This window comes from Pteropus alecto, unplaced genomic scaffold (assembly GCF_000325575.1).
Source record: "Pteropus alecto unplaced genomic scaffold, ASM32557v1 scaffold155, whole genome shotgun sequence".
NCBI classification, from domain to species: domain Eukaryota; kingdom Metazoa; phylum Chordata; class Mammalia; order Chiroptera; family Pteropodidae; genus Pteropus; species Pteropus alecto.
In genome coordinates this window covers 16,963,112-16,973,671 of record NW_006438113.1, presented here as the reverse complement: position 1 = coordinate 16,973,671, position 10,560 = coordinate 16,963,112, and the positions used below count along the sequence as shown (strand labels likewise).

General features: G+C 32.9%; 1 long non-coding RNA gene across 1 annotated transcript in view; it reads right to left on the bottom strand.

Moving 5' to 3' along the window:
* Window positions 1-1,692: 1,692 nt before the first annotated feature.
* The window catches only part of LOC112482680, a 58,092-nt gene continuing 49,224 nt past the window's right edge, over window positions 1,693-10,560 (bottom strand). The window contains exons 2-3 of the long non-coding RNA XR_003047388.1: window positions 2,173-2,442; window positions 1,693-1,794 (exon numbers count right to left, since the gene is read on the bottom strand). This is a non-coding gene — a long non-coding RNA (uncharacterized LOC112482680). The remainder of the gene's footprint in view (window positions 1,795-2,172; window positions 2,443-10,560) is intronic.

Below are 10,560 nucleotides of genomic sequence, written 5' to 3'. Positions count from 1 at the left end.
GCTTTGTAATCAATTAGGCATGAATTTAAATTCCAGCTCCATTGATACAAGTATCCACTTTCCTAAGTATCCACACATTAATCCTGTTTCTTGATAACTTCCAACTTCACGTTTCAAGTGTAAAAATATTGGCATTTGGACACATAATGAAGTTTAAGTATTTAAATATAATCATAAATGAGAAGAAATACTAGCCTGTTGTTAACAATAGGGATTTGAGAGTAAATCTAATCTTCTCCATGTAGAACACTATATATTTTATTAATAGAAAGAGACAATTTTCAAGGATTTTCAAACCATAAATGCAACCTATTATGAAAAGTCTAAAGCTCGGACCTTGAGTTCTTATCTGATAGAAAGTTTAATCATGAAATCAATATTTTGTGAACAAAAATTCTAGTGAGTTGTATGCTGCTGGGGAGAATATTTTCATGGCTCAACAATGCTACTTAGTAAGTGAAAATCACTGAGGCATAAACTGAGAAGGAAGTTTGTGAAATGAAACATTCAGCTGTTTTTACAAGATATTGGGCAATGCAAATTATTTTGTCTAACCACTGTGATTTTTTAAAGCTTGCTGATGCCTATGTAATGGCCCATTAGGGTAACCTAACTTGTAGTTGTGTGTGCTTTTTAGCCCCTTGTGTTTATTGATACTTATTTCCATATTTTAAGTCACTCTGTTCTAGCACTGCATGAGGTTTTTAGAAAAAGAAGAGATTTGAGGTGGAGAAAATAATGGCACATTCTTCAATTTTTTTTTTTTAAGGAGGAGAAGAGGGTTAAAGTACTAGCTCTGTGGGGGGTCATATAAGCACCTACAGAGCATTGGAGCCGGAGTACTGAAACTTAAACTTTCCCATACCTTCTACATGAGATTTCTGTAATTAACCATAACCTGAACCCCCTACCTGCCACAAAGCTCTACAGTGATGAGTCATTTTGGTTATGCCTAATTTTTCTTTTTAATTAAGTTTATTGGGGTAACATTGGTTGATACAATAATATAATTTTTAGATGTACATTATCATCCCATTAGGGTAACCTAACTTGTAGTTGTGTGTGCTTTTTAGCCCCTTGTGTTTATTGATACTTATTTCCATATTTTAAGTCACTCTGTTCTAGCACTGCATGAGGTTTTTAGAAAAAGAAGAGATTTGAGGTGGAGAAAATAATGGCACATTCTTCAATTTTTTTTTTTTAAGGAGGAGAAGAGGGTTAAAGTACTAGCTCTGTGGGGGGTCATATAAGCACCTACAGAGCATTGGAGCCGGAATACTGAAACTTAACCTTTCCCATATCTTCTACATGAGATTTCTGTAATTAACCATAACCTGAACCCCCTACCTGCCACAAAGCTCTACAGTGATGAGTCATTTTGGTTATGCCTAATTTTTCTTTTTAATTAAGTTTATTGGGGTAACATTGGTTGATACAATAATATAATTTTTAGATGTACATTATCATTTGACATCTGTATATTCTATTGTGTGTTTACCTCCTAAAGTCCATTTTCCTTCAGCTATCATATACCCTCCCCCTATATTGACCCCCTTTACCCCGTCTACCTCTCCCCTCCTCCCCAACCTCCTATCCTCTGGTAACCACTCGTCCATTGTCCATGTCTATGAGTCTCTGCTTGTTTGTCCTATTTGTTTGTTGCTTTTAGATTTGTATCCCACATATAAGTGATATCAAGTGGTTTTCAACTTTTTCTGTCTGGCTTATTTTGCTTAGCATGATTATCTTGAGGTCTATCGTGCCTAATGTTCTTGAATGGCGACTTCCTCGATTCTAGAAAACACAACAGAACAATCAAAAGAAAGATTTTTTTTTTCTTGTAAGAGCAAAAGTAGTGAGGTTAAAAAAATTGAAGGATGAAGATGAATATGAATATAAATAGGAATAGGAATATAAATATAAGGGAAGTCTCATTAGATAAAATGCCACTTACTCAGAAAAAAGATCAAATAATTAAAGAATTGTTTGCTTCTTTCTAAGTAGATCAATGGCTATGTTAACTTGATACTGGTGAAATGGACCACTGATTCTTTCACCTTTTTGTTTGGGGATTTCTCTCTTTTCTCTTGTTATCCTCAATATTCCTATTCTATGAATTCCAGCATTCAGGCTTCCCTAGTGGGAAGGAGCACCACACGTGATATAACTCACCAAAAGCAGAATCTGTTTCAAGTCCCTTAGCAAAATGTGTGTCTGCTGTTCTCGTTGAATCTAAGCCCAGTTCACTTCTTTTCAAAATAGCAGGTTAATCTAAGTATGATAGACAAGGATATGTGCCACCCAGATCTCCCTCAAGAAAGGACTGCTCTGCTGCAGGAGCGTGGTCAGCAGAGAGCCTCCGACAGGCAGCTCTTCCATGATCAGCCTCAGTTTCAGAGAGCAGCCTCACCAGAGATTGTGACTTTCTCTGGGTAGTCCATGCTGGAAGAATGAAAAGGCGGGGATATAAATGCACTGCCATAGTAGCTCAAAATAGGACAACTCTAACAAATAATACTTGTTCCAGGCCTCTCCTGCAGGGTAACTAAGTCTTTGTAGAACCTACATCAAAGTTAAACTTCTTCCTCTGCCCCATCCTGCTTCCTCACTTTTTTTTTCCACAGGAATTGATCCCTAAAAAGTATCTTGCACTCAAAAGTTCATCTGAGTGTATGCTACCTGAGCACTTCAACTTACGATGCCAACTAGTTCCTCCTATTAAAGTATTGTTAGCACATAATGGCTGTGCTTCTGGGTGTATTATAGTTGAAGAAGAGATGCCTGAAAACACAAAGGCTTTATTCAAAACCAGTCATTCTAAAACTCTAAGATTCTCATAATTTGGCAGGCAAGAAGTTTTTGCAAAGATTTGAAAGGCAGATAAGTCTTCTTAGGATCATTTTAATGAAACTCATTAGGAGGCTACTCACTCTATCAACAGAATACAGACAGAAAGATAAAACTTCAAATTAATTCTCTATAAAAAACAAATGATTTCAGTTTTAATAGCATATATAATTATTTTTAAAACAATAATATGTCATATACTGTATTGCATTATGCACATTCACTGTCACTAATGCATTCATGGAGCAATCTCTATCTAACTTTATTGATAAGGAAACTGAGGCCCCCAAAATATGAATGAATGAATGGGTGAATGAATGAATGAATAGTGAAGCAAAGCAAAGGCATAAGCCAAAATATGTCTGAACTCCAAAGCCTATGATTCTGGCTTTCTGGAGGGAGACAGGGAAGAATGAAATTTGGGAAGAAGTATTAATACTGATGCCATTATTAGTATACCCAGGAGTCGGAAGCAGAGACACAATAGAAAGAAATTTTAGAAGCCTGAGAGAATTTTATGATTAATTCTTTTACTTCAAAATTGCTCTAACCAAAGTCAAAAGCTCCATAAAATTATTTTTGCATAGAGTCTGACATAAAATAAAATAAATAAAATATTTTAACTTTGGTTTTCTATTTAAAAACTAAAATTTCTAAGTAGATAGTACAGATCAATGTGTTCCTATCAAGACTTTTGATGATAAGTGACTAAAAAATGTTAATAGAAACTCAGCATTATCGTTTATTTATTATATTCTAGAAAATACCATGTGAAGCACAAAGACACATTACCTTAATAGCTTTTATTATTTACATGTAGTCAGAATTTTCAGGTATCTAATGATAAGTTCCTAAAGGTCACACACATCAGAATGGTTACCTTGGCAACTGAGAATAACCAATCACAGAAACATTTTAGTATGACAGCAGCACTGTCAGTGATAAACAGTCCCAGTTTGACACAGGAATAAAATTGGTACACTGAACCTGAACAGCGCAGGAACACACATAAGATAGGCACAAAAATGCTGCAGTAGGATGTGTTCTAAAATTCTGCTTACAATAAAAATTATTACTGCTCAAAAAGGACACTAGTTGCCAGGGGATGTTTAATATTCCATTGTGCACTGAGTTCTCTCATAAGGCTGAAACTTTAGTTGGTTTACTATAATTTTTAACATAATGTTGTATGGTCATACTTAATTGAGTCTAGACACAGAAGATATTTTGAATGGGATTTGCAGGGCACTAGAAAACTCTTAGTAAAGTGCTCCATGAATACTTTTGAAGTACATGGATGTGGAGATGGCATTGAAATGTTGAAGCTTGATTCATTGATCTCATCTATTGAGTAGCTGAGAAGAATTAAGAAAGTGAGACTTTGTTCTTTCTTATGCCCCTTCAACCATATCACACAAGCATTTCCAACTCCCTTGATTTGTGAGGCTAAGTTTAAATGATGATCTTCTGGGAAAGTTAATTGGAATGTCGTTTTTGGTTTGATTTTTTTGTTTGTTTGTTTGTTTTAATAGGCCAGACCAATAACCTACATACTGGCTTTGGCACACAGAAAAGGCAATTCAGTACATAGATAATACACTGAACAGTGGAACCAGAATCCTACACTTTTATTTCCATACATACAGGCAGCCAGATTGCAAACACCATCCTTCATTAATATATTTGCTCAAAAATAGTCCATTTGTTTAAGCTGAATAAATATGAGCATAATATACACTAAAAAATGTGCTATATATTTCTTGCATTGACTCACTGGGCTCTATTAGAGATAATTTTACTTCCAGTGTAGTCTTCTCTGGTCCGACTTCCAAGACTAGGTTGGGTACCCCTTTTCAGTCTACTTTAAAAAAACCTATATTATTTATCACATTATTTTGTAAATTATGTATACTCGTCTCTTCTTTTAACTACAAGCTCTTTGAGAACAGTAATCTTATTTGTATAAATGTAGTATATCCCCAACTTTATCCAGTAGCTCACTCAGAGTAAGTATAAAGTAAATGTTTTTTGATGGGTCAGTAAAATTTTAGAGAACACAGTGAATTATAATTATTTTTGCTAGTGGAACTCCTTTTGACTTCTGATCTTCTGATGCAACTGCCTCACACAACTACTTGGTAACTTGGGCTTTCCTGTCTACAAGAAAATAAAATGGGAATAAGAGGGCAGCTACCATTTTTTTTTTTTTTCCTTTTTGGTTAGACTCACACTCGCTCTGCATTTTTGGTTATGTAATGTTTTGAAATAATCTTACCTGTTGGAATTTTCCTGGCCCAAACTCCTGAGATAGAAGCCTCAGATCTAAGATCTTAAATTTTCGATTTATCACATGAAGACTCCCTGAATTTATTTTCTCTGCCTGCTTCCCTGAGAAGCAGCTGACTGAGCCCCATTGAGTCCGTCAAATCTAGGCCCCTAACCTCTGTCTGCCTCCAGATCTGCTTAATGTGAATTAACATGATAACAAGGATTTTGCTTTTTAAATTTTGTGTATTGTCTTTATGCCAAGACAAGCTCAGAAATTATATACATTGGTATTATGAAAAGCCAACTGCATATAAGTGAAGTCATACAGTGTTTGCCCTGTGACTGACTTATTTCACTTATCATATTGTCCCCAGGTTCATCCATGTTATTATAAATGAATAATGCTGTAATCAATATGAGAGAGTAGACCTCTTTGATATAGTGATTTCATTTTTTTGGATATATATTCTGCTATGTTGTCAATGTTTGTGTCCCCTCAAAATTCATAAATTGAAATCCTAACCCCCAAATTTGATGGCATTATTAGGCGGGGGCCTTTGGGAGGATAGAGCCCTTACGGATGAGATTAGTGGCTTAAAAAAGCAGGCCTCACAGAGATCCTCAACTCCTTCCATTTTATGTAAGGATAAAATGAGAAGTCTGCAACCTGGTAAGGACCTCCCATACTGATACCCTGATCTTGGACTTCCAGCTTTTAGAATTGTGAGAAATAAATGCTTTTTGTTTCTGAGTCATCCAGTCTGTGATATTTTGTTATAGCAGCCAGAACAGACTAAGATATACCCAGAAGTAGAATTGCTGCCTCATGTGGTAGTTCTATTTTTAATTTTTTGAGTAACTTCCATACTGTTTTCTATAATGGCTGCATTAGTTTACATTCCCACCAATAGTGCACAGGGTTCTGTTTTCTCCATAATCTCACCAACACTTGTTATCTTGTATTCTTTTGATAATAACCATTCTAGGTATGAGGTGATATCTCAGTGATGTTCTGATTTACATCTTATGATGGTTAGTGAATTGTGCATCTTTTCATATACCTGTTGGTCATCTGTATGTTTTCTTTAAGAAATGTCTATTTAGGTCCTTAGCTTACTCATAGAAGCAGAGAGTAGAGTAGTGGTTATTAGGGGCTTGGGTGTGGGGAAAATAGGGAACTGTTGGTCAAAGAATAAAAGTTTCAGATATGCAGGATGAATAAGTTTTGGAGATCTAATGCACAGCATGGAGATTATTGGTTATAATTCCGTATTGTACATTTGAAATTTACAGAATAAGAGTAAATTTTAATTATTCTCACCAAAATTAAATATATACATATTAGTTAACTATATAAAGTGATGGACACATTAATTAACTTGATTGTGGTGATTATTATATATATATAGATATATACAATCACTCTCTATACCATAATGCATGCATTTTTTAATTTATCAAGTATATCCAAATAAAGCAAGGGAATAAAGCCTACCAATAAGTTTATCATTTGTTTAAAAGTGTATAGGAACACTACTTGGATTTTTTTTTTCCCAAAGAGTTATATTTAGTTGGAAGATATCATTTAATCTTTATTTAAAAAGTTCTATTGCACTTGCGATGAATATTATATACCTTTTTTAAATGAGTAAACAGAGACTCCAGAAGTTGTGTGTGAACTAGCACTACACAGGGTCTGGACAAATATCCAGATTTACTTTCTCCTTGAGATTTCTGAAAGACTCTACAAATAATAGCTCATCTCAGAAAAAGAATGTAACACTTTTACCAATTCCACCTGGGTCACAAAAATACTATATTATTCATATTATTCTTAAATGAAAAGATATCATGATGATTTAAGAGGATTCATATAGTAGCAACAACGTAGTAGGTGTATGATAAGAAAAAAAGACTTTTGTGTATAATTTGTCAAGTCATTTTGTTGTGAAAAAGTGGAAAGGGCTTTAGAAATGTTTATTTTAAAAAAAGCTGGCATATATAACTTTGTCCTTGGATGTGGCATGGTTTGTATATGTAACAGGCCTCCTACTTAAGACACTTCATAGTTCATCTTAAGTCACTCTTGTATTGGAAGCTATTTTTATCTATTGTGTTATTTCTCTTAGAAATCTGTGCAGTTTCTTTTGTAGGAAAATATCTTCTAATATGATGAACTAGGAATCTATATCATAATAGATCTCTTTGATAGACAGGCATAATAAACATTTATTTAAACATGTCATAAAGACAAAACAAATGTCATAATTTTTTTAAAAAATGTAAGATAACCTTTTGAAACAAGGCTAACAATCTCATGCCAAGATACATAAATATTATAGCTAACATCACTTCTTATTTGTCATGATATACAACCATACAAATGACATTTATATTTGAAAAGGTCAAGATAGATGATGTAATTTCTTACTACAATTAACACACACTACAATTGAGATTAGATATTTTACAACTGCATTTTTTAATGTCCACTGGGGATAATTGATGATATTTACATTGGAAATTTTTCCGTTCTACAATGAACATGACCTATGTAATTGTTTATGATTGAGAGTAGCAACAATGTTAAGTCTCAGAACTTTTTTCTGGGTCACATTTTGGGTCTGCATAAAATTATGTTTGAACTCACTCCTGAAGAACTTCCCTGGCCCAAGCTTTAGTTATGTATCTTAACTTCTAAGATAGCCTGACAAACTCATATCCAAGTCAGGTGATTGTTAAAAATATATGAATCTGTGGTGGGCAAACTTCTGTAAAGCACCAGTTAATATATACTGTGTGCTTTGTGTGTTACTCGTCTCTACAGTTGAAGCATGAAGGTAGCTATAAAAAATACACAAATAAATGTGGGTTCTAACATAATTTTATTTACAAAACTGATGGCTGGATGGGCTATAATTTGAATCCTACTGGAAAATCAGAGTTGTACAGTTTTCATAAAATTACTCTAAAATCTTAATGTGAAAATTACCAAATAATATTTTGTGAACAATATCATTCATGGGGCTTTCATTGAAGGAAAGGCAGTCTCTCATTTCACTAGCTTTCTATTTACCGTAGCCTTTTCTAAAGGAAATAATATTTCCATGCAATACTATTAGGTAGTTTTATAGTTAAAACAAATTTGAGAAATATTGGATCAAGGAAGCACAGAAATGGAGCAGAACTTATAGTAGCTTTTACTATAACAAAGTGCACCATGAATCATCAAAAGGAAAAAGAAGAGTTTTTCTAAACTTTGTGTGTAAGCCTCTTTCTTTACTTTTCTTTAAGAAAACATTTTTACATGAATAGTTTGTGAGAAAAATAACTTTAGTAATTTGTAAAGAAGTAGGCAATGATTTAATTATTGAAAACATTGTTTTAGGGTTTTTTGTTGTTGTGTTTTTATGGAATTGGCAAGTATCTATGTTAGTTCTTAAGAAAACTGTGAGTTACCTAAATATACGTCCTATATATCTTTGCCTATAAGAAATATTTGGTATTAAGATAAAATAGAAAAAAGGTAAGAAGAACTTTTGTAATTATACTAGTCATGAAAACCTCACAAGTAGAGGTAGAACCTGCCTATCCTGTCAAAGATCTCACAATTAACACTTCTACATTAAAACGCTCTTGGGCATTTAAGTAATAGAATTTTCAGACACCTTTTTCATTGCAACTTGTGAGTGAAAACAATTTTATTAATATTTAAAGTAAGTGAATTAATGAAAGTATACCCAGAAATATTTCAATAAATTTTCCTTATGTTAACTGTCCTCAAACTTTAACTGCTTTAATACATTATTTCAGACAGTCTTACCTCATAATAAATTCTCTTAATTTTTTTATCGTAACAACCCTTTTAAAAGTATACTACTTTTGGAATACAACTTTTAAAAATGTATATAATGACATCTTATGCAAAATTTACTAAATAATGTGTAAAATATGACACTTCAATATTAAAACTTTCAGGTAAAAAGTCACAATTTTTTCTATATGATCTTCATTCAGAATGAAACCTCAGTTAGCTGTTGATCTCAGGAGCTGTGACATTTGGTCATCTACTCTTTTTGCCTTATTCTGTTTTGCTAATTACAGTAGAATGAGAGCAGCTTTTAAAATTATAATTCTGGAAAATATAAAAAAAAACACAAATTGTACAAATGAATTCTCATATTATTTAGTTTAAATTCTTTATTTTATAGAGACCCAAATTACTTACTGAAGGATTCAGAGTATGCTCTTCAAAACCTAGGTTGGCTATCTTCAAAAAGTAATTTAAAACTATCTCATTTTCTTGTAGAAAATATCACACTACATGGTGATAACGTACAGAAAATCTTTAGCATTAGGAGAATTCAGAAATCCTACCTACCCTCCCAGGATCTCTTAGGTAGTTTTTCAATCCTTTACCCAGGGTTTATAAAATATGTTCATTTACTAAAGACCTAGGTTAAAAATAGATTAATTGCTCTTTTGAGAGTAAAAGCCCAAGAAAGAAAATTGAAAAGACACTAAATGATAAATAAAAACAACAGTGTATGCAATTACTTTATTGAAATAGTTTATAAGATTATTTTTGTAAAATGCACTATTAAGCCAAATAAAAATGTTCAATCTGTAAAATTTGGAAGCTATAAAGAAATTTTATAAAGTACATCACAACATCAAGAATATGTGTTTTCCCAAATTGTAGGGGTTTTTCATACACATATTCAAAAATGAAAAACAAAATATAAAAAAGGAAAGTCAAGAGTTACTAAATATACAAGTCAATAGTAGAAAAAACACCCTAGTAACCCTATTTAAAAATGAACAAGAGACTTAAATAGACATTTGTCCAAAAAAGACCAACAGGTACATGATAAGGTACTCAAAATCACTAATCATCAAAGAAATGAAAACCAAAATGACAATGAGATATCACCTTACACCTGTTAGGTTATCATCAAAAAAACAAAAGACAAACGTCAGCCAGGGTGTGGAGAAATTGGAAGCCTTGTACACTGTTGAAGGGAATGCAAAATGGTGCAGCCACTATGGAAACAATATAGGGATTCCTCAAAAAACTAAAAATAGAATTGCTACATGATCCATGGATGTATATCCAAAAAAATTAAAATCAAAATCTTGAAGAGATATTAGCTTTTCCATATATGCACCTGTTAATAAAAGGAATTTTCTAAAAAACAAAATGGTGGAGTTGTTTCACACTACTTCTTCTGAAAAATCTAGACTTGACTAAAACTTTGTGCTTTACAACGTTTATGAAAAAACATGCTCATTAACAATAAGCCCATTATTGCAGCACTATTTATAACAGCTAAGATGTGGAAATAACCTAAATGTTCATCAATGGATGAATGAATAAAGAAAATGTGGTATAAACATATAATTAAATATTATTTAGCCTGCAAAAGAAGGGAGTCCTACCATTTG